Source organism: Octopus bimaculoides, chromosome 20, assembly GCF_001194135.2.
Source record: "Octopus bimaculoides isolate UCB-OBI-ISO-001 chromosome 20, ASM119413v2, whole genome shotgun sequence".
In the NCBI taxonomy this organism is placed as follows: domain Eukaryota; kingdom Metazoa; phylum Mollusca; class Cephalopoda; order Octopoda; family Octopodidae; genus Octopus; species Octopus bimaculoides.
Window position 1 is genome coordinate 45,254,453 of NC_069000.1, and position 5,667 is coordinate 45,260,119.

Consider the following 5,667-nt stretch of genomic DNA (forward strand, 5'->3'; position numbering starts at 1 on the left):
TACATATATACATACATACATACATATATACATACATACATACATACATGCATATATACGTACATGCCTACTCTAATATCGAACAGTGAGAATGGGTGCTCAACACCGCATTGAACGACAAATATTCTTTATTTGTGGGACAACCAGGTTACCAATGGTTTCATGTAGAAGAGAATCTCTTAATTATCGAGTATGCCACATTTTTTCCCTCTTGGATAACAATATATATCTATATCTATATGTGTGTGTCTCTGCAAGCAAGCGCGTGTGTGTGTGTGTGTACATGTATATATATAATGTATTTAGGTATATATATATATATATATATATATATAGAGAGAGAGAGAGAGAGAGAGAGAGAGAGAGAGTGAGAGAGAGGGGGGCATATATACATGCACACGCACACACATATTAAACTCTGGGTGTCCGTTGGGTAGTGTGAGTTGTGTGCTGATGTCCAGTAGGTCTGGCTTTATCAAAGCCATATCGGCGGTCCACAGGCGAGAAAAGAGATTCATGGTTCGAGAAGGTTCATGTGGCTGCTGCTGCTGTTTTTGTTGTTGTTAATGGTTGCATCGATTAATTCTGAAATCCTGGCAGCAAATACGTTAAGATAACGTTTGGCAGAATCAAAGAGGTGACCGTTTCTCGGGAATGCATCAGGGAATTTTGTTGGTTGTGTCCTGGTCATTTTTTATATTCATCTCAAATTTTTGCACAAGGCCAGTAATTTCAAGGAAGGATATAAGTCGATTACATTGACCCCAGCATTCAGCTGGTACTTGTTTTATCGACCCCGAAAGGAGGAAATGCAAAGTGGGCCACGGCAGAGTGTGAAGTCAGAACGTAAAGACGGACGAAATGCTGCTAAGCATATTATTCGGCGTGTTAAGAATTCTGCCAGCTCGCCGCCTCTTTTATAAAATTTCAGTGTTGAAGACCATTAAGCGAGATGTGATCTCACCATTTTTGATTCTTTATTGGAACAATCGAATCTGTTCTTAGAAGCACATCCTCGCGCCTTATGGGACCGCATCTCTTGATGGAGTTGTGAAAAGCTAAACAGAATCTGATTTCGTGATAGACATGTGGATTGACTTTACAAATCTGTTTTGCTTGTAGAATGACGAACTCTATAAACAGGCTTGGATTAAAAGAATGTAATGTTTAAGTCTGTTTTATCGACCATTCAATATCTTATGTGCTTTATATGCAGCCTTGGTTGCAACCGGCCACGTGGCCTAATGGATAAGGCGTCTGACTTCGAATCAGAAGATTGCGAGTTCGAGTCTCGTCGTGGTCTTCTAATCTTTTGCTGGCGGAGCACCAGCACGGCCACAGCTATTGGCTGGAACGCATAAAAGAATATACTTTCATTCACCTGTGTCTTTCCCTCTCGTTCTCTTGCCGCTAAACATCTTTGTCCGAAGTGCAAACGATTCTACCAGATCGATATCTTAATAGTAATAATTCTTTTTTCTCTAGGCATAAGGACGGAAATGTTTTAGGGAAATGAGATCTAATCGATTGCAACTAACCCACTGCACAGCTGGTATTTATTTTATCGATGCCGATTGGATGAATGGCAAAGTCGACCTCGGCGGAATTTGAACTGTAAAACCTTAGTGTGAACCAGTATCCAACAATCTGACGAGGTAACGAAGTAGTTTTATGTTCTCATCCCACCTGTTACATATATTAGCCAAATCCCACCAAAATCTCCACTGTACCGCCACGTAAGTAAATGACATAGTACATGGTGTAATAGCCAAACATCTCTAAATATTTAGTGATAGTCGTGGATGGAAGTCTTCGATTATAGTTCTGTCCGATCGAGCTTGACCTGAAGCAAAACATTTACAGCAAAAAAACCAAAGATCGCTTGGGAACAATTGAATAATTATTGTCGAAGAGTCATTTCTGCGTCCATAAACTAAAAGTCCATTGGGACATGCAAACTCCTGCGTTAGTCTCACTGATGAAGGGTCGGAAGAGCTTTTTACATAATGGTGATTTATGAAAAGAACAACAACAACTAGAGATATTCAACTTCCAGTTCTTGCAGAGAAAACTTGTGAACTTTTTTGTTTGTTTGTTTTGGACTCAATGGCGATGCTAATAGTTAGAAACGCCATTTTAGAAATTCATGTTTAAGAGAAAGGGGTTTAAATGAACTCTCTAGTGTCATAAGACAACGTTTTTATAGCTTTGTAGAATATTGTTGGAAAATGAATCATTAGGCTTGCTTTCTGTGTTACGCCGTATTTACTGTTAGTTTCACCCTTTAATTATCAATTCGTCGAAAGAAAAAGATCTAATTACTCATTAGTCATCGTCATTTTAGATCTCCGCAAACTGTTGCGATGAATATCATTGATGTTCAGTTTTAACTTCCGGTACCTAATGTCTGGAGGGATTATGGGAAAATGGTAACAACAACAACAACAACATAGAAGTGATGAGTTTAAAATCAAGAATTTTGAGACGAATAAACCGAATTATGAAATACGCAAACGTCCCACGCAAACGGCTCAAACAGCTGACCGAGGACCACTGTCGCCACGAATCTAACACAATTGTTTCCAGGAATGTTGGGCAAGTCGCATGTGGCCATATCGACAGCTTACCGTAAACTCCGAGCAGTATGTTTCTCCCAGTATGTAATTATTACTGTTGTGACCCGCAAACGGCCAAAACAGTTTCCCTTAATGCCCAGTGTTCTGTTAAATGTTCGCAGATATTGTTTAGTTACTTCTACACACAGCCTAAGAAACATTTTCATTTATCAACTCAACCAGTCACGATCAAGGATCAACCAACCAACAAACACCCAAGCGACATGTTTATCAAGAATGTAGTATCTAGGGCTTTTTGCTGCACCCTGTACACCTAAATGTTCTGAACGTGTACAGTCTGTTTCTATTGTCAAACATCAAGTAGCCTTCTTTGAATTTTAAAAACTAATCTTCTTCGCGATATAAGAAAGAACAATATTCCACGAGTTACATTTAAACATCCATTCGCTAACAATTACATTCTTTGCAAAACTTGTTTTAAAATCTTCTTTACATCGAGTAAACAATATATGCTTATATTTCTTTGTTCGTTTCCTTATGTATCTTGTCCAAAACTCTTGTGTTCTTTATTGTGCAGGTTATCGATCACAAACAAACCTCGATCGCCACCAAAATATGATGCGAGTACAGCCAGTAGGAACAATATTGTCATAGGCGCCTAAATTGCCATGATTTTCAATCGGCTGCTGATGAAGGGGATAGAATTCCATTGTCCGTCTGCGTTTGTCGTGTATTCGTTTCTCCGGGAAATTTTCTTATTATCATTCTGTGATAATTTTCTATACCTGCCTATATGCATATATACATGTGTGCGTGTGCGCGCGTGTGTATGCGTGTGAAAAATATGTATGTATGTATGTACATACACACACACATATCTATGTATATGTATGTATATGTGTGTATGTATATATATGTGTGTGTGTGTGTATACAGATGCGTGTAAAACATATATATGTATGTACGTATACACACAAACACACACACATATATGTATGTATATGTGTGTATGTACGTATATATATATTTGTATGTATGCTTCAGTATTGTTTGATTTTTTTTTTCATCTTTCCTGTTTCTCTATAAGAAAATAGATTTTGATCGGGAAACTAATCACGAAGACAACCACTTCTTATAAAGCGTCACGTTTGGTGTGAGAACAATTCTTCTCTCCTTTGTTTTGCAACTGTGACATCTATTACCATCCTGTTTTTGTTTTGCTTTTTTTTTTCTATATTATTCCACCATTCTTTCCGTCTATGCTTGTCTGTCTGTATGTCGGTTTTGATGTCCCTTTGTATCCCCTGAAACCTTTCATACACCAAATCAATGTTCAACATAATCGAACGTGACAAATAAAACATCATTTCTAAATTAATTACTTTTACGAACAAAATGGCGCAGTGACGTTCAACTGAGAAACCGTTTCATTCTTTTTAGATAGCGCCGTTGTTGATGCCATTGTTGCTGTCCTTATGGTTGTCGTTGCTGTTGTTGTTGCTGCTGTTGTTGTTGCTGCTGTTGTTGTTGCTGCTGTTGTTTATTGGGTGATGAACTGGCAGATTTGTTACAGTGTCAAGCAAAATGCCTTACAGTATTATTCCAGCTCTTTATTTTCTGTGTTCAAATCCTACCGAGGTCAACGGTACCGTTTACTCTTCTGGTGTCGATAACATAAAGCGCAAGTCATGTACTAACGTTGGCTTAATCCATTAACTTCATCCCCATATATTCCTGGTCTTGTGGCAATGCTAGAAATCCACCAGAAGGATGGATTACCAGAATCTTTAGATTGTCGGACAAAATGTTTTGCAGAATTTATTTTGGTTTTTAACGGCCTGAGTTCAAATTCCACTGCCCCTTATTTATTGCCTCTTAATCTCCATGGATTGATAATCCGATGTACCGTTCATATGCAGTTAAATTTGTTATGTACCATTCTCGGGGCGGTTAGATATGCACCGGCGAACGAGAACAGGACGGTCAAAAGTTGCTTTGGTCAGATGGTTGTACAAGACCAATCCAACCACTGATGAGTATGGAGAAGCAGACTTATTGCCTGGTCCTCCCTCTACTCTCCAAATCCTGCAACTCAAAAAAGCTCGCAGACTTCAATAAAGATGTAAATAACCATTTTGAAAAATCAAGAGGAAAGAAAAGACTAATGGTGACTTAACCCCTTATTTTACCGACCTCGAAAAGATGAAGGGCAAAGTCGACCTCGGCGGAATTTGAACTCAGACCATAGCGACAGGCGAAATACCTATTTCGTTATTGCCCACAAGGGGCTAAACATAGAGGGAACAAACAAGAACAGACGAACGGATTAAGTCGATTACATCGACCCCAGTGCGTAACTGGTACTTAATTTATCGACTCCGAAAGGATGAAAGGCAAAGTCGACCTCGGCGGAATTTGAACACAGAACGTAACGGCAGACGAAATACCGCTAAGCATTTCGTCCAGCGCGCTAACGATTCTGCCACCTCGCCGCCATACATGCATTATTATATTATGAAGGTAAAGTTGGTGGTGGTGGTGGCGATGGTGGTGACGATGACTGTGGAGAGAGATGTGGGGCACGGACTACTTATCTTACAGCATTTCGTATCGTCCTCTGTGTTCTGAGTTCTAATCCTATCGAGGAGGGATGAATGGCAAAGTTGACCGCGGCTGGATTTGAACTCAGAACGTAAAGCGATGGAACAAATAGCGCAAAGTATTTTATCGGACGTTCTTACGATTCTGCCAACTCGCCGCTTCGGTCCCTGATTTAGGCCAGAAATTCCGAGAACAAGGGTTTGTCGATTTGATTGGTACTTTATTTTATCGACGCTAGGGGGATGAATGGTAAAGTTGATCCAGGTAGGATTTGAACTCACAGTGTAAAGTGTCGGAAGAAATGACGTGAAGCATTTTGTTTTTTCTGGCGCTTTAACGATTCTGCCAGCGTCGTCTCTGACAAGAACCAACAACGACAAAAACAACAACAACAACAACAACAACAAACTCAAGAACAAGAACAAGAACAAGAACAACAACGATAACTGCGAGAAGAGTATGTACAAAAAAAAACCCCAAAAGAGTAAAG

At 39.5% G+C, this 5,667-nt stretch overlaps 1 protein-coding gene and 1 non-coding gene across 4 annotated transcripts in view; one reads left to right on the forward strand and one right to left on the reverse strand.

The window, feature by feature from the left end:
- LOC106870257 (neo-calmodulin) overlaps positions 1 to 5,667 on the reverse strand; it is a 75,696-nt gene that overhangs the window by 11,817 nt on the left and 58,212 nt on the right. The gene's annotated exons all lie outside the window — the stretch shown is intronic.
- On the forward strand, positions 1,231 to 1,303 carry Trnar-ucg (transfer RNA arginine (anticodon UCG)). Its single transcript has one exon. It is a non-coding gene; the product is annotated as a tRNA-Arg (tRNA).